This window comes from Nyctereutes procyonoides, unplaced genomic scaffold (assembly GCF_905146905.1).
Source record: "Nyctereutes procyonoides isolate TBG_1078 unplaced genomic scaffold, NYPRO_anot_genome, whole genome shotgun sequence".
Classification (NCBI taxonomy): Eukaryota; Metazoa; Chordata; class Mammalia; order Carnivora; family Canidae; genus Nyctereutes; species Nyctereutes procyonoides.
The window spans coordinates 63,432,229-63,455,186 of NW_026575049.1; the positions used below are offsets into that span (position 1 = coordinate 63,432,229).

At 37.2% G+C, this 22,958-nt stretch overlaps 1 long non-coding RNA gene across 1 annotated transcript; it reads left to right on the forward strand.

Annotated features, from left to right (window-relative positions):
- The first annotated feature begins 2,627 nt into the window (after window positions 1-2,627).
- Window positions 2,628-15,063, forward strand: LOC129511662 (uncharacterized). Its single transcript, XR_008664878.1, has 3 exons — window positions 2,628-2,698; window positions 7,797-7,881; window positions 14,957-15,063. It is a non-coding gene; the product is annotated as an uncharacterized LOC129511662 (long non-coding RNA).
- Window positions 15,064-22,958: the final 7,895 nt, after the last annotated feature.

Here is a 22,958-nt window from a genome sequence, read left to right on the forward strand (position 1 = left end):
ACTGTAGGCATTAAAGAGAAGTAACGAGGGAGATGGAGATAAAGAGGAAATTCTAAGAGCTCCTTCAATTCCGGTAGGACTCAGCCTATAACCAAACTGAATTTCTGAAAATTTTTAGGGGAAATATCAATGGTACAAACCAGAGTACCTTGAAGACACCAGAGGTGAAGGCAATGTAACGAAAGCTGCCAGAGAGAGGCAAGAAAGGAGCTGCTTAGCTGGAGGCATCCTGCTGAACCTGAATGCTGGATTGTGCATCTCCTCCCCACCATTCCCCAAGATGCTTATTCTTCAACTTGGCCTCGACACTCCCGAATGTTGGTTTTGGAACTCCTCCAAAAAAGGTGTAGCGTCTCCTGGGCATGCTGTCACTGGCTCTGGTGATCAGTGTTAGGCCCATCTTAGGCACAGGGCCATGGCCAGCCCACAACCTCTGTGCGAATGAGAAAAGATGCCCCATCTGCCTTGCAGATGCTGCTATCAGCCGAGATAGTCAGCCTGGATAGCAGAGCACAGACTAGGTCTCAGATTCCACTCACCCTCTCGGCCTGACCCTGAGGTATGGGACCCGATCTGCATGTCCAAAGCCAGCGCCCTTGCACCCTGTCTGTTTCCCCCTCTCCTTGAATTCTTTCGTTGTCCAGCCTGGGGACTGCAGTGTACAAAAATTTGGAACTTGACACAAGATCCCTAAAGAAGCTTAGCTGGCGAGGAGGAGGAGACAGAGGAGAATCGTAATTATTAATTATTGGCCATTAGTAATATTATAAGTTACTGTGACAGATTTATAGCATACTCCCAGAAAAGCCAACTTAATGAATAATGCTGCTAAATTCTTATACTAATAATATTGGTTTAAATTTCTAGGAACAAGGGCTACAGACCCAAAACTCAAAAGGGAGGAGAAAGGAGAGCATAAGGAGGAGAAAGAGATGAAGGAGAAGGAACATAGGGCAGACAATTAACACCTTTCTTAGGGCACGTGTTGAATTAGTGATGTTTGCTTTGGGTGTTTTTTTATTTCCTTTTCATACCTCTTTTAGGGTGTCCTGTGCCCACACACACACACACACAAGTGCACCCCTGTCCCTCTTCCAGAAGGTCACCATGCTCTAGAATTATCTACTTGTCTTTCCCCAGCAAACAAAATTCCATCTTCCTGGTGCAGCTGGTCTGTAAGAATTGCAATCTGGTTGAACCAAACCATATTAAGATGAAAATGACAGATGAGCCCAGTGTTTTTCTAGAAGGTTTTCCCCCTTTCTTTTTACATATTTGTTATGTTTGTTTTCAAAGGAGGTGCTTCCCAAAAACAAGGCCCATCCCTGGCTGGATGTTTGCTCCTGGAAACAGCTCCCCCAAGCTGTTCCTGCTTCCTAGAATTTCTTCTTTTTCCTTAAGTACTCCTCATTTTCTAGAGGCTCCCATTTTTTTCTACAGTGAGTCCCTTGTAAGAGAAGCAGAGACCCTGGTAGGGGCAGTGAGGGGCAATTTTAGGGAAAGAGGAATGGGATAGAAGTTGCATCTATTTTCTAGTTGGGGACATATATACTACATCCAAGCCACGTTCTGAGGCAGGCTGAGGACCTTCTGTGAAGATCCTACAACTATGCCTTGCAGCAGCACACAGTCCAGGTCCTAAAAATCTTTGAGGAAAAAGAATGTTTTCTGTAGTGAGACATGCCTGATTAGATCCAAGTCAAACATGAAACAAGGTGGAAAATGAGAGCCAAACAGTGTAGTGTGCGTGGTATAGTGTCAATGCATCCCTCATCTGATGCTGGGTTGCCTGAAATGACTTCATGATGAATAGCACTGTCTAGAGTGGACACTAAGTGCACTAATGATGCCCCCCCCCTTTGAAACAAAGCATGGTGTAGGAAGAGAAAGTTGTATTTTAGTGAATCCCCAATAATGCCTCCACTATTACTGGAGGTTAACAAAGACAGACTCATTCTTAGAATATTGATTCCACAGTGTATAGCAGGACCCAAAATACAATCTTGAAATCAGAAACAAATATATTTATAATACATAATAAATATAGTTTAATTTGTACTTTAGGACTTCAGTAGGCAATCGCTCAAGTTACATATCAAAAGGCTTTTGCTAGAGTTTCACCAGCTTCTTCCCTCTGCTTCATTTGCACAAACATAAAAGGAATGTGCTGGTCTTTTGATTTTTATTTTAAAAACAGAAATTGGAAGAACTTGTTGAGAATATTTGATATGACCAAGCTCAAGAACAAACAGAGGAATTGTCTCCTTGGCAAAAGTTGGGGTTGGGACAGGCTTAGTCAGCAGCCTGGGCGTTCAGCACTCTTCAGAGAGACCAGTACCCAAGGGCTGCTCGGTTGGGAGGGGTGTACAACGTCATTAGTCCCTGGGTGTAAACAAAGGGTGCCTACAATGGCTATTTTGTTTTCTGCTTCATCAAAGAACAAGGATAAAGAGTATGTTACCCATGATTAATTCTGGAGAAAAAAATTCCATGCAACGAGATTTTTTTCCAAGATTTAAGACAAAACAATATTTTCAACCCATATCAAAACCCTCCCGGGACAGCTGATATTGTGCACTTGGAGAGTGCTTAGGAGAATGTGCTATTTGTTCTCATCCTTTTCCAGGCTTTGTCCCCATGGCAAACTTCAAGGCCAACAAAAGACAAAGGAGGAGGCAAGACTGCCTCTGGACAAATGGTGAGTGGGCAGCATGGGGTGGAGCACAGAAGGGATTGAGGGGTGAGGAGTGGGGGGTTGGTCACCAATTATAAGCTGTAGGACTCTGAGTCAGTCATTTAACCATATGGATCTTAGTTTCCCCATCTGTAAAATGGGTGATAGGACTAGACCTCTCTGTGAAGCCTTCTGTGATTGCTCAGGTTATATTTCTACTTCCTTTTTGACCCACCATTTTAGACTCCCTAACCGTGACATTCTCTTAGACATAATTCTTATTTAATATACACAGATGTATATTTTATCAGCAACTGTAGAATTTCAGTCCTGGGATAGGTAAATTGCAGCTCCCTCCTTCTCCTTCCCTGGGTAACTAGGGAAAGAGAGAAATGGAAGTTGAAAATAGAGAGGACCTAGATATTTAGGAGGCAGAGACTAGAAGCTGGGAGTCAAACTTCCTCCCGAGTTTAGTTCCCCCCAAAAGCAGAACCTGAAACACGGATTTTAAGGCAAGCTGTTTGTTTAGATGCCATCCTAGGAGGTCAATGCAAAGTGTTAATAAACACATAACTGCTGTAGTCAGCTAGGGCCCAGTCCCTCTAGAGACCTCTGGCACACTGTAAAGCCCCACCTCGAGGCATCCCACCCAAGAGGTGAGAACTGGTGAATTTTTCTATTGATTCCTTTTGCTCCTGAAGGTGTTGCATCTCCAGCACTTCTAGCCTGTCCCTGACCAAATCTGCTTCTGCAGCCAGAAGAAGCCCTTAAGGCAAAGTCATAGATACTTGTTAGGAAGCCCTTGGTGTGTAAGGAATATAGAAAAGATACTAATGTGTCTGATAGAAACCACCAAGTCATAAAATAAGACCTCCAACATTCAGAGGAGGACCAACCCCTCACTAGGGGTATTTTTTAACAGTCCTACAGAATGATTTACAAATATCTTAATGAAACTATAGGAAAGAAGGTCCTGAAAGATATCTTGCCTCTGAGTATGAAATGATAAAGGGTTGAATATCCATGTAGTAGTCATGATTATGAAGGTAAGATGTATAAAAGTCCTATTTATTTTAGTTCAAGAGAACTAAATGGCGTTCAGAGGTTTATTCCAAGTAGCATTTCCCCCAACATGATTTCTATCATAGGGATTTAAGTTCTTGAACCACAGGCCTTCTGCCTTAGAGTTCTTAAGAACGTAGTCTCCATAGTTGAGGAGCAACTAGTGTACAGCCTTTCTTATTTCATTTTTTATTTATATATTCAACCCCATTAGAAACTAAATTCTCTACAGTAATGCAGCTCTCTAAACTTTTCATAATACCAAGAGCAACTCCTTAAACATGGTAGTTCTTCAATAATCCTGATGCTATTCTAAATTTTTTTAGTAGTTGCACAGTTGTATTCCCAAAATCTTTAGGGAAATGACATAAATTTGTTTGTTTGTTTATTTGTTTTGAGGAGGAGGGGCAGAGGGAGAGAGAATCTTAAGCAGGCTCCACGCCCAGCATGGAACCCAACATGGGGCTCAATCTCACAACCCTGAGGTCATGACTGAGCCGAAATCAAGAGTTGGAGCTTATCTGATTGAGCCACCCAGGTGCTTCATTATGACATAAATGTATAAGGGAAAAATATATTTTGATGACAAATGGTCAAATATATGAACATTTTACATAAGAGGAAGAGGTTTACACAAGAACAGTAACCAGATATGAAACATATCAAGCCCCTCTCATCACTTGAGTTAATAGAACTTATCATTTGGTAAGTTGGCCAGGACCCTTCTGCTTAGCATTCTGCCTTCAGGTTAATGCTTTTCCTTCCACTTCAGATAAATGACTCTGACAGGGATCACTGGTTACAGTGGCCAAATCCCTAGCCACAGTTGATGGGTTTTGAAGTGAGCAACTGACCCAAGCCAGGCCAATAAGACTCCTTTCCTGGGCATGTGGAGTTGATAAAGACATGTGGTCACTGTCAAAGGAAGCCTGGGAGCTCCCAGGGGCCAGGTTTCTTACTGGGCAGGGGGAAGCCAGGTTGAAAAATGAAACTAATGAACAGAGAAGAGCAGATGCCAGAGACAGAAGGAGGAAACAAGCACCCAGCTGTCCCCCTACCTTTCCTTCTTGTAAAAGTCTGAAGTGTTTTACTTGAACCCAAGGGCTCCATCTTTTACAATTGAAAAATACAAATGTGATAAACATAGGTAGAATTTTTATACCAATAAAATAAAAATAACAATACACAAAGATGAAGGTTTGGAGGCCTCTGATGCTTCTGTAAGCTAATGTTCTTTTTCTGGAAAGCATCTTGAACATATCTGACATGAGCCAGAGACTAAATCTTTAAAATTCTTCCCAACCCTGAGCTTATAATTCCATGATTAATAGAAATGATCAAGTACTTTGTCCAAATTGTAGTAATTTGGATGGATGAAAACAAGGAAATTGCATTTACTGAATTTTAGAATGCGATGAACAGTATGCCGGGAAATGTATATAATTAATAACTACCTACCATTATCAAGGGGCACCTGGCTGGCACAGTCAGTAGAGCATGTGACTCTTGATCTCAGGGTTGTGGGTTCAAGCTTCACATTGGGTATAGAGATGACGTAAAAATAAAATCTTTAGGGCAGCCCGGGTGGCTCAGCAGTTTAGTGCTGCCTTCAGCCCACGGCCTGATCCTGGAGATCTGGGATCGAGTCCCATGTCAGGCTCCCTGCATAGAGCCTGCTTCTCCCTCTGCCTGTGTCTCTGCCTCTCTCTCTCTGTCTCTCATGAATAAATAAATAAAATCTAAAAAAAAAAATCTTAGAAAAAAATCCTACCATTATTGAACATTTATGATGTGTGAAGCATAGTCCTAAGGGTTTATATGTATATTTAACTTGTAAAATTCTCACATTAATCATGTGACATGAGTACTACTATTACTCCTATTTTTTAGATGAGGACACTCTATCTCAGAGAGGTTAAGTAATTTGCTCAAGTTCTCAGACAGTAAGTGGTAGAGCCAAGATTCAAGCATAGCCAGACTGCCAGCACTCACACCCTTAGTCATACACTATATATTACCCTGTTTAACTTTAGAAAATGTATCCTATATTGAGGAGATAATTGAGAGGAAAGAAAAGGCATACAGGGTGTGTGGAAATACTCACTAGTACATCTAAAAATGAGAAAAAGCCTCCTCCCCCATCTTCCCCCACATCTATAGGGAAATAAGAACACAGCAAATCAAATGTGATACATTGATATAATAAAACATTATATTGCTGGTAGAAATGATAAATATGAGAAACATAAAAAATGGGTTAAGGACTGCAGAAAACAATAGCAGATGAGAAAAAAATGTACAATTCAGAATGATAAATACTGGTTCCTAAAAATTATGCACAATTATTTTTTATGCAAGCAATAGAATGGGAAAAGTCTTAGGGTTTATGAAAACACAAGATTTGAGATTTTTTTTGAAGAAAGTTTATATTGCTATTGTTACTTAGATATTCCTATTTAACTTTCACTGTAAAGTTGATTAAATACCCAATTAAAAGCGAGCTTATTAAAGATTTAAAGTAATATTAATGGAAGAAAATTAAAAAGAGGTTTATGAGATTTAAAAAGATTTTTTTTATTAGGAAAGGCTCATCTGAAGAATATAAATAAAAATGAGAAGGACTGCATAGTGTACTCAGAAGAGAACAAAGTATAAAATAAAAAGATAAACTCACATCTGCTTGCTCATCCCCGTTCTGGTGCAATCCTACCTGTCCTTTAAAGTCTTGCTACAGGCTGCTATCCTGAGGCTCCTCACCAGAAGCTTCCTAAGCAAACATGGCACTTCATTTGTCTCTCTTTTATGGTGCTTACCCGTTTCTGCCTTGTTTTAGAGCTATCTGTGTAGCTGGCCCTCTCCTCAACCATAAACTTTATAAAAGTGGGACCATGCACCTTCAATTTCTTTGTAGGCCCCAGTTGTCCCATGTGAGCCACATGTTTGCTAGGTGAATGCATGTTCTTAGAGAAGAAAGGCTCAGAGGCACAATTTTGAACCATAAGCAATGGTGGTCAGGGACATGAGAAAGGTCCTTAAGAATGTTATTTCTTCAGTAACCAGATTGAGGAGGTGAGTGTTGTAGTTCTGATGGACCGGAGGATAGCAGAAGCATGAAGTGATTTTGATTTCACAAGACCTGAGGCCGATGTATCTGGAGATGATCGTAGACTTTGATTTATGATTGCAGCTGGCAGAGAACATTGAAAAGAGGAAAGTTGAAGAAAGAGTTAGTGGGAATAGAAGACAGAGCAGAGATTCCAGAGGTGGTGTTCTAAAGAGTTCTTAAGGTCTTTACCTCATAAGGGCCAAGGTCCTTCTTTTTATGTTTGTTAAAAAAACAAACAAAAAAACCCAGTCAAACCTTTATCGTGGGTCATGTATTGAATTGTTGAATCACTATAGTGTACCCGAAAATAATGCAACACTGTGTGTTCACTATCTTCCATTTAAATAAAAACTTTTTTTTTGAGGCCTTTAATCATAGTTCAGTAAAATGAGCAAAGTGGATTGGACATTCTTTCTCACACACACGCACGCACGCACGCACCCCCCCCACACACACACACAGAGTTTCTCTGTCGTGCCAATGATACTGTTGTGGGTGTTTTGTTTTGTTTTGTTTTTTACCAAATAGAAGACACAGAGTGTCAAAAAATTCCTATCTTTATTTAAGTCCCAAAAGGCCCAAGAATTCTAAACCTACTTCATACTGACTGTGACTGTGAAGACAAGGTAGTTCTGATTCAGATGGTACACCAAAAAATCTGATGGTTCTTCCTTTCTTCTTTGTCTACATGATGTGCAGGAACACCTTGCAGGTTGACATTGTAAACTCTCTGAGTTCAGGAACAAGGTCATAAATTATATACACAGTGTCTGAGCAATCCTAGCTTAAATATTTACTAATATGATTTTATCTACTACCAGTCACAAAGACACGTTCTCCTAATACCTACTCTTCTATAAATAAATAATTCCTGTATCCATTAAAAACATGGAGTTCTCTTTAAAAACTCTTTTTCTTTGGGTAATTTTTGGCTTATTTCTCTTTCCTCACTAGAATATAAGTTTCATGAAAGCAAGAGTATTGTCTATTTTGTTCAACTATGGTACCCTGCAGAGCCTACAAGAGCTCCTTTTGCTCAGTAAGTACCATGTGCTGAATAAGCAAATGAACAAATGGTGGAATGACCAAGCATTGTTCTTGTTGTGGCTTTAAAGACTTTTGTAAATATTAACTTGAAAATCTTACACGAACACACACCCATGTAATTCTTCAGTGGCCTTCTGTCCCCTGCCACTCTTCCCCACAACCGACCAGATAAACTAAATAATAGGTGGCTGGCTATGCATAAGGATCCATCTGGCTTTCATGGACTGTAAAATGAAAATGCTTTCCTCTTACAAAAACTTATGTGGGGAACTTACATCTCAAAAAAAAATATGTCTGTAATACCAAAGTGTATTTTGTTTTATTAAATCCAGATTGTTGGGTGGAGGCCCTTCGCTAAAAGTCACTCTCAAGCAAAATAAATTGCTTGTTATTCTCACAAAGAATTTACAGGAAGCAATTTGTAAAGGTTGCCATCAGGCTGAAGTCATTGTTGGCACTAGGAATCAGTGTGTCATCAAACCTCAGAGCAATCGTTTAACCTGGGTCTGCTCAGAGAAATCTCCATAATGCAAGGAAAATTGAATTCTACTGCCTCAGATTATAATCACTTTTGATATTATTCCAATTTTATCATGGAAGTTAAAAATATTTGACATAACAGTTTCTCTCATCCTACCACTATGTAGAAATATCTATTTTACATGTGCCAAACACTGGTCCTGTCATTACCAGCTATTTCACAAATAGTTTTTGAAAAATCTGCTCTCCTTTCCTCATTGTACTGAGGAAGTTGCTATATGGATAGCTAGGAAATGAATGGCTTGCCAACTTATTGGATCCATTCCATCAAGTTACCTATATGCTGGTCAAGTAATAATTGCAAAAAATTTTCAACTCCTTTTGAAGAGCTGACTATCCTCCAGTCTGGATGACAGATGAGCAATTGTTCTGGATAAGCCTATGGGGGTATCATCAGAGCAGAGAAACACTGGATCCAGACATGCCGTGAAGATGGACAGTTGTGTGCTCCTAATTTCTGTCAATGTGTTTATTTTCAGCACCCTGGGAAAACAGGGCTAAAAAGATGGGAACACATAGATTCATCACATTAGCAAACATTAGACTGGTTCTCTATGTTTCCAACGACGAAAGAGAAAGCAAGATCTTGACAAAACCTTGCTGATCAGTTTTTAGCCTTATCCAAATGATGCTCAATTCATTTACTGATCCAGCAAAAATAACCTGAATGCTGTGAGCCATTAGCACAAAACAGACTGGAAATAAAGCAGAACACCTTGCTGCACAGGCTCCCCTACTGCTGAACGGTTTTGAACGAATATTTCTTTTACTGTACATTGGGAACAATCATATACTGATGTTAAAATTCCCCCGACTGTCTCAGATGGAAAAGGCAGCAACCATCAAGCCTAAGTGCTTAAGGATGTTTCACTCCATTGAATAATCATCCTAGAAAAAGACTGACAAGAAGTATGTGGTCCTCTCTTTCTTCTCTCCAAACACAATCACACCCTTTGTTTAACAGCTCAGTCTGCTGTTTATAAGTCCTGTCATTCAGCACCCTGGTCCCTCGGCCTCCCAAGTTGAACAAGATTTCTTGATTGAGTCAAGCCATTCATTTGCTGATTGCCCCAGACCCGTGTGGCATGTTGGCCGCTATCACCCTCCAACAGTTAATGCTTCTAGTGTGACATGATTTGGCCTGATAGCGCACCACAGCCCACCTGTTGTTCCCACCTCTTGTCCATTCCACAGCTGATTAGGCGGCCTCCTGTTCATGGTTCTTATGCATCTGGGCCAAAGAAATTAATTTGTGCTCACCATTCCTAGTTGCAGCTGGCTAATTGGACTCTAGGGTCACTTCCTTGTCTTATATAATTAATCAAAGTCTGCTTAGTTAATTATTGCAACATTCGTTCAACAAATATCTATTGAGCATTTACTATGTGCCTGGCACTGTGCGAAGTGCAGAGGATACAACAGGCCATAAAAGTTCCAGTAATCAAAAAATTAACGGATTTCTCTAATTTCTATCTCGTTTTCCTATTTTTAAGTTGAATAGATCTTTTTAACGTTATGTAGGAAAGCATGATCCTTCTTCCCCCTGTAGTTTCTTTTCTTGCCTCAAAGTCAAGGAAAATTATCGTATCTCTTGAGATCTGATCAACATTCACTCTTGTTTATTCACTTAATTATGAGTTTAAAGGTACTTAGTTAAAAAAAAACAAAAGTACTTAGTTACTTAAGACTTCTGGTATATTTTTTTGGGGGGGGATTCCAAAATATTTGATCTAAAATAATTTAATTCAAATTTCTAATGAATGATTTCCACAAATATGTATTTAAAAATCATCTCTATAGTTTTATATTGCACTTGGTCATTTCTTAATCCTTATATACAACTGGGTTTATTTCTGAGACTTCTCTTCTGTTTCACTGACTTATATTTCTCTTTTGTTTGCTCATTTCCTTTCTCATTTTTAGAATATTTTTGTTATCCCCACCTCTTTTCTAACTGAATATTATAACATTCTTTAAATTTAAATGCTAAGAAGTCCATTTTTATTTTGAGATTGCACTAGATTCGAAAGTAACACTAAGAATCACATCTTTACAGTATTTTTTCTTTCTAGATGTTACTGCCCGATGTTTTATTATTTTAATAAACCCTTCTTATTAACTCTGTTTCTCTTTATCTATATTTTATTGCTGTTGTAAATTGGATCCTTTTTAAAATTAGTCTTTTCTAGTTTGTAATTATTGTTATTCAAGAATCTAAATGGCTTTTCTATATTTTATGTTTTGTCTGGCCATTTATTATTGTATTAAATCTAAAAATTTTGACAGATTCCTTGTGCATTTTGTTAGATACATAATCAGTTGTCTTCAAATAGTGATGGTTTTGTTTCTTCCACTATTGCTCTCTTTTAGGTTTGTTTCATCTCTTAGGTTTGTTTCATCTCTCTCTTTACACTGGCCTGAATTCCCCAAAAACATTAAGTCAAAATGATGATAGAGGGCATGTCTGTAGTAAGATCATCTTCAATCCCTCTCTTCATGCCTTACCCTAGTCAGCAACATGCAGTGGGGTAATAACAACGACAGGAAGTTTGGGATCTAACATTGCTTTATGAGAAACTGGGCCAGGGGTACCTGGGGGGCTCAGTGGTTGAGCGTCTGCCTTTGGCTCAGGTCATGATCCCGGTGTCCAGCATCGAGTCCCGCATCGGGCTCCCTGCAGGGAGCCTGCTTCTCCTTCTGCCTGTGTCTCTTGCCTCTCTCTGCGTGTCTCTCATGAATAAATAACTAAAATCTTAAAAAAAAAAAAAAAAAAGAAAGTGGGCCTTTCATAAATTTAATAACTGTGCCTAACTCATGCTTCTTGGTCTTTTAGCTGAGGTCTAGTAATTACGATATTATGTTTCTATTAGTAAAATTTAATCAGGAACTAGAAATGTTTGTCATAAGTTGAAGCTTTATTCTAATTCAGGTTGACATTGCTACATCTATCACAAAATTCTAGTTTGAATATCAGGTTTCTTCCTAGAATAATATTTCATGCCAATTTAAAAGGCTATGTAACTATTAAGGAATTAATTATGATTTTGAATAGCACTATCAAAAATATTCATCTTCCAATGGTGCTATACTTCTAGAGAAGCCACTAGAAGTCAGAATTCCACGAGATAAGCTGAGTTTTTCCATAGAAATAATAGTATAATAAATTCAGAATTGAACTCATAACATAGGGTCAAATATCCAAATTTTCCTAGCAATGGCTACAAACACCATGTTAAATAAAATATAAATGTTACAAAGTTTGTTGAGCTTATCTATAAACTAATTTATTTATTGACCAGGGCAGCACATTTACCTATCATGAGACTTCATATTTCCTAGAGCATTCTCATACTCTGCATACATTTTTCATTTTTTAAAATCATTTCTTCCTATTCTAAATGAAATAAGTTAAGAGTGAAGGAACACATTTATCAAGGTCATAAACTGCAGAAGGTCTTCTTTGGAATGTTGGTTTAGAGCAAGAATTTGGATAGAGGTTTTGGAGTAAGACATATTTGGGTACAAAGCCTGGCTCTGCCTATTATTCATTTAAAAATATTTAGTGAGTTCTAGATCCTAGGGATATAATAGTGGACAAAACAGACAACATCCTCAGTCTCATGGGGTTTACATTTTGGTACCACTTTCTGGCCATGGCATTTAAAAATTCTTTTAATTTAAATTCTAGTCAGTTAACATACGGTGGAGTATTAGTTTCTAGAGTAGAATTCAATGATTCATGACTTACATACAACACCCAGTGCTCATCATAACAAGTACCTTCCTTAATACCCATCACCTATCTAGCCCATCCCCCACCCACCTCCCTGGCCATGACATTTTAAAAGTTTTTTTTTTTTTAACATTTCTGGATTTCAACTTCTTGTTTTGTAAAGAATAACAGCACCTACCTCATAAGGTCATTTCAAAAATTCAATTAGGCAATGTCTATAAAGCACCTACCACATATTACAGCTCAATAAGTGGTAGCTGGGGGTGTCTGGCTGGTTAGTCAGTAGAGCATGTGACTCTTAATCTTGGGGTCCTGAGTTTGAGCCCCATATTTAGCATAGTTAAAAAACAAAAAACAAACAGGAAAACAGGAATGCTTGGTTGGCACAGTAGGTTGAACATCTGCCTCTTGGTTTTAGCTCAGGTCATGATCTCAGGGTCATGAGATCGAGTCCCATGTTGGGGTTCAAGTTCAAGTTCAAGCTTGCTCTCACTCTCACTCTCACTCTCTCTGTCTCTGTCTTTTCTCTCAAATAAATAAATAAATAAATAAATAAATAAATAAATAAATATTTTAAAAACCATGGGATGCCTTGATGGCCCAGTCACTTGAGTGTTTGACTCTTGGTTTTGGCTTATGTCATGATCTCTGGGTCCTGAGATCAAGCCCCCTGTCAGGCTCTTGGCAGGGAGTCTGCTTGAGATTCTCTCTCCTTCTCCCTCTGCCCCTCCCCGTGTGCTCTCTCTCTCTAAAATAAATAAATAAAATCTTTAAAACAACAACAACAACAGAAAACACAAAAGATGAGTGGTAATTGGCTTTCACATTTTAAACAAAAACTTTTGAAAGAAAACTTTTAAAATAAACTTTTGAAAAAAATTATAAGAAATACTCATTGTGGAAAAGGAGAATGTTTAAATCACTATCTAGAAAGAACTATTATTTTTAATATATACTTCCAGATTTTTTCTAAGTATGTGTGTATATATATGTGTGTATATATGTGTATATATATACATTTTTTAAGGATTTTATTTATTTATTTAAGAGAGAGAGAGAGAGCATGAGTAAAGGGAGGGGAAGAAGAGGAAGAAGCAGACTTCCCTGTTGAGTGGGGCCCAATCCCAGGACCCTGAGATCATGACCTGAGCTAAAGGTAGATGCTTAGCTGACTGAGCCACCCAGGTGTCTTCTTTTTCTTCTTCTTCTTTTTTAAAGTAGTCTCCATGCCCAGTGCAGCGCCCAATGCAGGGCTTGAACTCACAATCCTGAGATCAAGACCTGAGCTGAGATCAAGAATAGGACACTCAACCAACTGAGCCACAAGTGATTATACCACTGGTCAGGATATAGAAAAACTAGATCTATCATATAGTGCAGGTGGAGATTTAAAATGTACAGCCACTCTGGAAAACAGTTTGGCATTTTCTTACAAAAGTAAACATAAATTCAGCAATCACACTCTTGGATGTGTATCTCAAAAAAAAGAAAACTCATGTTCACATCAAACCTGTACGTGCGTGTTCACTGAAGCTTTATTCTGACTAGCAAAAGACTGAAAACAGCCCAAATGCTCTTTTTGTGGGTGAATGGTTGAACAAACTGTATGATATGCAATGGAATATTACTCAGCAATAGAAAGGAATAAACTATTGGTACAGGAAAACAGCCCAAATGGACGTCAAGAGCATTATGCTGAGTGAAAAAACTCAATCTCAAGACGCTAAATGCAGCAAGATTCTATTTATATTATGTCTTTTAAATAATAGAACTATAGAGATTGAAAAGAGGTTAATGGTAACTAGATGACACACAGAGGGGATGAGGTGGGGGAGATTAAAACAAAGTAATAGCACCAGGAAATTATTTTGCTGAATTTGATGCAGTGGTGCAATCAATATACATGAGATTATATTGTATAAAACTACACCTTCCCCTCTCCCCACACAAATGAATACAGGTCGCAAAAATGGCAGCAACTGAGTAACCGACCACCTGTGATTGGTACATCAGTAGTGATGTACCAAGGTCAGTTTCCTGGTTTCGATTTATACCATAGCCATGTAAGAGGGCACCATGAAGGGCACATGGGATTCTTTATACCACATTTGCAACTTCCTTGGTATCTATAATTATTTCAAAATAAAAATGTTTTAAAAATGAATTGCAATTATTACCAGGGCTCTTTTTCCCTTTTATCAGCTATTTTAAAGGATATTAAAGAATTAGATTTATTAGGAAAAGATAAGATAATGATGCTGTTTTAAAAACAATCTCACCCAAAAGGAGTATGAGCTTTTAAAGTAGTCATCTTGGAAACTTGACTACTTAAGCATATGTTTTGGGCCACTGCAGATCAAATATTTTAGAAATCCTCTTTTGTATTTGCCTGCAGAGATCATCAGCCATTGGCAAGTACGAAACCTATTACTTTATAAGACATTCTCTTGAAGTACTGTGTTTTCTTCCTATCTCCTTTTACTTGATCTTTGTTCTACATGTTCCCAGATATAGAGGGGCTTATTTGGCACAGATACAACACCCGTAAGACAAAGGAAAAGAAGGTCCATCTCTTTATTCTTTCTTTTGTTTCAGTCTCTGGATATTTATGCCTTTTTTTTTTTTTGATATTTGTGCTTTTAACTTGTTAAGTGTGAGACATTTTCCCATGTGATGGAGCATGTGAATTTTCTTTGTTTTAATGCCTTTCATTGCCACCAACATATGGGATCTTTGAAAGAACTTGAAGAAATATTTCTTTTAATTAAAAAAAGATTTTATTTATTTATTTTAGAGAGAGAGCACACATGGAGGAAGAGGGTCAGAGGGAGAGGAACAAGTAGACTCCATGCTCAGCACAGAGCCCTATGCAGAGCTCAACCTTACCACCTGAGATCATGACCTGAGCCAAAATCAAGAGTCCGACACTTGACATTCAACTGACTGAGCCACCCAGGTGCCCCACAACATTTGTTTATTTTAAAGCAGTTGAGTAGCTAAATAAAGGAAATTACATTGATGTATTTTTTTTTTAACTGAAGTTGTCTTGGCTCCTGGTCTTTGGGAATAAATGCTTCTATAATATAACTTGAGAATCTCCATCATGGCTCAAAGGATTGTATTTTCTTACTGATGTGGCTGGAAAGTGAGGAAATGGAACTGAAGTCTGGGAAAGGAAAAACAAATATATCATGTATTTTTTCAAGGAGGTACAGGTATTGAGACTCAAATTGTGTGGATTTTGCAGATGTTACCTGAAGTCCTCACTTATTTCACATTGAGGAATTGCCTTTGGCTCAGTGAAATCAGATTTTGAAATACTATAAGACTATTCAGTCTTTTAAAGTCACAATTACAACAGGGATTCATAAATTTTGATGAACATTAGTCATTGCTATAAGTTTCTTCGATTGCCCTAGGACAACAAACTCCGAATTAATAAATCTTCTCTAGCCAAGCTGCTCAATTTTAAGAAAAACTCATTGAACTGAAAGCAATGCCAAATCTCTGATTACTTTAGATAATCCTATCATTATATGAAATTTTATGACTGTCTAGTCAATTCGGGCTTTTGTTTGGCTCTATCTAGTTATAAAAAATGTATATCCTCTTTTAAAGAAACTACTGAAATTGAAACTGGCAAAATGAAAGATTCCATAAAAATCTGCTTTTTGCTTCTCTTCCTGCTTCTATCCTTGCTAGGATCTGCACCCCCACCCCACCTTACACGTGCATTATAAGAGACAAGGAGTTAATGGTTCTCTGGGATAAATAACATCTGAGAAAGGACCCAGTGAGAATGACAGAGGAGGCCATCACATGCCAATTCCATACCACCAGAAGTTAGACATCTATCTCCAAGACCCCCTGGCTCCAAGGAATGACACCTAGGCTCTCATCTTTGTTCTAACTGGTTCCTGGAAACCTGAGAGGATGCATACACCAGACCACTGTGCCCAGTAAAAACCCCAGGCCCCTAATATAGGGGAGACCCCCTCCTTTCCTTTCTGAGTCTCCCAGATACTCACTCCATCTGTTATTTGTTCTGTCTGTATCTTCAATAAACTCTGCTTTCATCTCCTGCTGCTTCACCTTTCATTTCCATCTTGTGTGAAGCCAGGGGCCCTCTTGGGTGGTCCTGCAGGACACCTCCAGGTCCCTGGACTCAGCCTGCCAGCATCGAAATGAAAGCAAAAGCCACCTTACTTAGTGTTGACTTGGAGTCCAAATTGAGACCAAATATACTTGCAGTTTTCGGCTAGATCTGTAGCCTTACAGCTGTGTGTGTTGGGGGTGATCATTCAGCTTTAGAACTGTATTTGTATTATGGGGCAAATCTCTTCTTCCACCACCTCTTCCTCCTCATCTCTTCCTCCTTCTTTTCTTCCTTCTTCCCCTTCTTCTTGTTCTTTTCCTCCTCCAACTAAGCTCAGAGTGAAGAATAGCTTTTCTGGAATGAAAAGGTAGATGATAATCTAGAGGAATTCTAGAGGCAAGGCATCGATGTCTGTGGTGTTTTTCACTTTGTGGGTGGGCCCAGATCCAAAACAGAATGCATGAATCTTTCAATGCTCCACTATTTTTTGTTGTTGTTCTAGAAATATGTGTGGATCGGGTATCCGTTAAGTCCCTAAATTTTGCAGTGGGCTTGCAATTCATACAAATGCATAAAAAATGGGTTTGGGTTCAAATTCCTTCTTGTTTAGGTTTTAGGGGAGTTCTAGTTTATTTCCATTCTATCTAGCTATAAATTGTAATTTCTGTGAAATATATTTTTGTACACTTGACCCTCTTCTCATATTCTTTTGTATACATCCACTTTATTTCTATTATTTTTGTTGCACAGTATCTCATGGAATTATTTATAGGTCACATACATATATATAAATAATTTATAATGTAAAAAGTAAAAATCACCAATCACTTACAATACAGCCCTACCTCTTTCCACACCCATCCTGAAGCAGTAAACACAGTCAAACTTTTGGTATCTATCCAGACTTTTTTTTAGAATATTCAGGCTTATACTTAATATGTTTTCACAAAATGAAGCCCTACCTTACATATAGTTGGATAAGTTTTTCACTTAATAATTAATAATTCAGACTACCTTCTGATTTTTAAATGACTGAGGAGTTTCCATTTTATAACTACTTCAGCATCCATTTAGCCATTCTATTGTTGACATTGAGCTCTAATAGTTTGAGCTATTACAAATAATATGCCTTATATATACAATCTTGCACACTTGTACAAGTGTCTCTATAGAGTATAAATCTAAAGCTTCAAATTAAAAATATTTTTAATTTTGAGGGTTGCCTGGGTGACACAGTCAGTTAAGTGACAGACTCTTGGTTTCAGCTCAGGTCGTGATCTCAGGGTCATAAGATCAAGTCCTGTCTTAGGCTTGCACTCAGCATGGAGTTTGTTTAGGATTCTCTCTGCCCTTCCCCACTGCTCTCTCACTCTCTCTTTCTCAAATAAATAAATCTTTAAAATATACATATATATTTACTTTTGATAGTTTTTGGCACATTGTGATATTTATTTTTTGACAATTATTTGTCACTCCAAACAGGCTGTCACAATTCAGCCTGCCCCAGAAGTATGAGTTTTCTTTCTCCATATCCTAGGCAATCCTGGACTTCATCCATATGTTTAACTTTTTGTAATTTAATGGACAAAAATAGGATCACCTTTTCAAATTGCATTTTTCTAATTGCCAGCAAAGCTGAACATCTTTTTTCTTTTTTTTTAACAGATTTATTTTTTTAAAATTTTTATTTATTTATGATAGTCAGAGAGAGAGAGAGAGAGAGAGAGAGGCAGAGACACAGGCAGAGGGAGAAGCAGCCTCCATGCACCGGGAGCCCGATATGGGATTCGATCCCGGGTCTCCAGGATCGCGCCCTGGGTCAAAGGCAGGCGCCAAACCGCTGCGCCACCCAGGGATCCCTGAACATCTTTTCAAATACTTATTAGGTGTTAGCATTTGGGGTTTTTGAAGACTACTTGTTCATATTTTTTGCCCTTTTCTTATTGGGTGTTGCCTTTTATTTATTTGTAGGAGTTGTTCTTATACTAGGAATAGGAATACTTTCTTCATTATGTCTTTTACAGAAGGTTTATATTTTTATGCAATCATCACTCCACCTTTGTGTGCGTGTGTGTGTGTGTGTGTGTGTGTGTGTGTGTGTGGCTTCTGAGATTTGTACCTTACTTAGGAAGATCTTTCTCAATTTTATTAAATATTTCCTATATTTTATTCTAGAAATTTTATAGTTCTACTTTTTTTTTCATTTCACTATTTAATCCCTTTGGATTTTAGTTTTTCAAATGTGTGGTATGAAGAGAATTGTAATTTTTTCTCCTAAATGGCCATCCAGTTGATCTCAAACTTTTGATTAGCCCATTCTTTCCACAATGGTTGAAATGACATTCTTTTTATTTTCTTTTTTTTTATTAAAGATTTTATTTATTTATTCATGAAAGACACAGAGAGAGAGAGACAGAGAGAGAGAGAGACAGAGACACAGGCAGAGGGGGATGGAGGCTCCATGCAGAGAGCCCGACGTTGGACTCGATCCCGGGTCTCCAGGATCATGCCCTGGGCTGAAGGCGGCGCTAAACCACTGAGCCACCCCGGCTACCTGACATACTTTTTCATATACTAAATTTAAAATTAATATGGATCTGAATATTATTTTATTCAATTGATCTATTTCTGTGCCAATATTATACTATTTTAATTACTTTTGCTTTATCATAAACTTTGTTAAAGGAGTTCCTTCTCATTATTTTTATTCTTATAATTTGCTTTTCAATCATTGCTAATCTACTCATCCAAATAAACTTGGAATTACATTGCAAATTTCCATTAAAAAATCCTGTTAGAGGGGATCCCTGGGTGGTTCAGTGGTTTGGCGCCTGCCTCCGGCTCAGGGCATGGAGCTCCGGGATTGAGTCCCACGTTGGGCTCCCTGCATGCAGCCTGCTTCTTCTCCCTCTGCCTGTGTCTCTGCCTCACCTGCTTCTCCCTCTGCCTATGTCTCTGCTTCTCTCTGTGTGTCTCCCATGAATAAATAAATAAAATCTTTAAAAAAATTCTGTTAGAGTTTTTAAATTTGAGGTGATCTTTATGTCTCATCTTACCATTTAGAATAATAGCATGTTCTTTTTTTCTTTTTTTGGGCCCTTTAATAATTCTAGAAAGTTATAGTTTTCTTCACATCATGTGTATTTTTGGATACATTTATTCCACTGTAGTTGGTAGTTTTGTTGGTAAAACAAATGGGGTCCTTTTTGATTCTTTCTAATAAGTTACTGCTGGTGTCTACAAAAGCTGTTAGTAATTTGTATTTTTATCTTATACCTGTCCTCCTTACTAAAATTTCTTGTTTAATAGTTTTTTTTAAGTCAATAATTTTGTATCTTTTTTTAGATACATAAGCATGACATTTTGCTTAATATTTTCTAGTATTTCTCTCCTTATGTATTATCTCCGTGTGTGTTGTGTGTGTGTGTGCATGTGTGCGTGTGTGTATGTGTCTATCCACAGAGAAAGAGAATGAAACAAGTTTGTGTGCTTACTACATTGGTTAGAGTTTCCAGATCATTGTTGAACAATATTAATGATGATAAGCATTTTTGTCTTGTTTCTAATTCCAGTGACATTATATCTCTAGTGCTTTAAGATTTCATATGAAGTTTGCTATTGACTTCTTGATAATACTGTTTATCAAATTAAATATTTCTATTCCTAGGTTACTAAAATTTTGTGAAGTGTTAGTATTGCCTTCTCTCTCAAAATGAATAAATGACCTTCACTATATTAATGTTATAAAGTAGTGTATTTTCTGATGTTGAACCATTCTTCCATTTCTAAATTCTATTTGATCATGATGTGTTGTTTTTTCCTATACCGCTATATTTAGTTTGGTAATATTTAATTTAGGTTCTAAATTCCTGTAGTCATGAATGAGATTAGGCTAGAATGTTTTCTTTGTTTCTTTTGTATAATTTTTGTCTGATATTGGTATAAACCTTATATTAAACACATAGAAGGAATTTGACAGATTTTCATCTTTTTCTACTCTCCAAAAACAGTTTAAATGACATAGAAGTTACCTGTACCTTGAACATTTGAGAAAATTTTCTCACAATATTATCTAGGTCTGGAACTACTAGGGGAGGAAAATTTTTTCTAACTTAAAAATATTTTAAGGATGTCGATCTATTTTTTACCTTCTATATAGTTTGGCAAATTTATATTGTCCTAGAAATTCTTCCACTTCGTCTAGTTTCTTAATGTATTGTTATGAAGTTGCAAGCGCTATTCTAATATTTTTAATATCTCCTGTATTTGTGATTGTACTTCTATTTTATTATTTGTGTTATTATATTGTTTTTTTTCCATTTTTTATTTGTTAGATTTGCTCAAGGTTTGTTCATTAAGTTATTGTTTTTAAAAAAGCAGTTTGGGAGTTGAAGAGTTTATTTCCATCAAGTTTCTATTTTGATCTTTATTACTTACTTCCTTCTTTTTTGTTGCTTTTGTTCTTTTCCAATTTCTTATGTTGAATTCTCTGTTCATTCCTTTTCAGTCTTTTTCTTACCAATAAACACATCTAAAGAGACTGTACACTCCTTGAGTAACAACCTGACCATATCCCATAGCTTTTATTCTTATCTACTTTATCAAGGTATAATTTACATATGATAAAATTCACCATTTAAATTGCAGAATTTAGTAATTTCTAGTAAATTTATAGAGCTGGGCAATCATCACAATCTAATTTTAGAATATTTCCATTACCCTAAAAAGAAACCTTCTGCCCTTTTTCAGTCATTCCTAGTCCTACCCCTAGTTCCAGTCACCTGGACATTTTTAAAAACACAAATGTCCAAATCCCACCACAGACTGAGTCAGAAATCTGGAGATGTGGTCCTCATATGTATGTATTCCAAAAGATCCTCAGGTTATTCGACTTTGACCCACATTTGAGAACCACCTTGATATGAGAAGAAAGCCTTTAGACTACTTGATGAGGGAGTAATCAAGGAGAGTTGCGAAGTTAAATAATTCATTGGAACACAGTTTAACGAATCAAAATGGTTTAAATTACCTTGGTAACACAGGAACCTTGAGTCCAGGGATTGAATCGATTCATTTTTATATTTCTCACAATGCCAAGTATAGTGATTTACATAAAGACGATGCTTCAAATATATGTTTTAAATGTGGAACAGACTTTACTTATGTAGATGTCAAATCTATGAAGATTATTCCCTAAAAGATATTTTTGAATCAACTTTAAAACCTATTTAGAAAACTCTTTGTTTTTCATATACAATTCCAAAGTTTATTAAAGTCTAACTTACAATAAAACATCAAAAGTACTGTACTTCTCAAACCAACAAATTTCACTCTTATAAAAAATGAATTAATCATATTATATAGAAAATCCTGCACATAATAATTAACCACATGTTGTTAATTGCTATAAAAATGCATTGGAGAAAAATGCATTGGGGGACGCCTGGGTGGCTCAGTGGTTGAGTGTCTGCCTTCGGCTCAGGGCATGATCCTGGGGTCCTGGGATCGAGTCCCACATTGGGCTCCTAGTGGGGACCCTGCTTCTCCCTCTGCCTATATCTCTCTCTCTTTGTCTTTCTCTCTCTCTCTTTGTCTCTCATGAATAAATAAATAAAATCTCTTTTAAAAATGCATTGGTTTCCGTTAGCTTGAAACAGCATTCTCTACATCATAAAATGAATCATTCTTTTTTGGATGATCATTCTTCAGAAGGAACTACTTTTTTTAAACAATGTTTTAATGTATTTATTAGTACTTCAATAATATTGAATTCATAATTAGGAGTGAAATAATACTGAAGTAGTACTCTAGCAATTTAATTTAAATATTCCATTTCAATTAACATTTGAACTCTCTGGAATTTTCAAATTAGGGATTGAATTGTAATTATGCCATTTGTGGATACAGATCAATATAATAAGTGTAAGGCTTTTTTTATTGTGATAAAAAGCACATACATAAAACTTACTGTCTTAACCATTGTTAAGTGTACATGATATTAAGTATATACATATTGTTGTATAACAGATCTCTAAAACTTCATTTTGAAAAACTGAAACTATATACACACTGAACAACTCCTCTTTGCCCACTTCCCTTAGACCCTGGCAACCACCATTCTGCTTTCTGTTTCTAAGAGTTTGACTATTTTGGATACTTCATGTAAGTGGAATCATGCAAAATTTGTCTTTTAGTGATTGGCTTATTTCACTTAGCATAACATCCTGAAGGTTCATCCATCTTGTAGTTTATAGCAGGATGTCCTTTTTATTTTTATTTGGATTTCCTTTTTAAAAAAAAAAAGGCAATTGTATGTATATTTTAATTTTAATCAATAATTTTAATATTCTATTGTATGTATATACCATATTTTCTCTATCCATTCATCCCTTACATTTGACGGACATTTAGGTTACTTGTACCTGTTGTACCTGTTATACCTCTGTAAATAATGCTGCAGTGAACATGGGTCTGCAAATACCACTTTGAGTCCCTGTTTTCAATTCTGTTGGATATACATGAGAGTGGGATTGCTGATCATAAGGTAATTCTATTTTTTTAAAGATTTTATTTATTCATGAGAGACAGAGAGAGAGAGAGAGAGAGAGAGAGAGGCAGAGACACAGGCAGAGGGAGAAGCAGGCTCCATGCAGGGAGCCTGATGTGGGACTCGATCCCAGGTCTCCAGGATCACACCCTG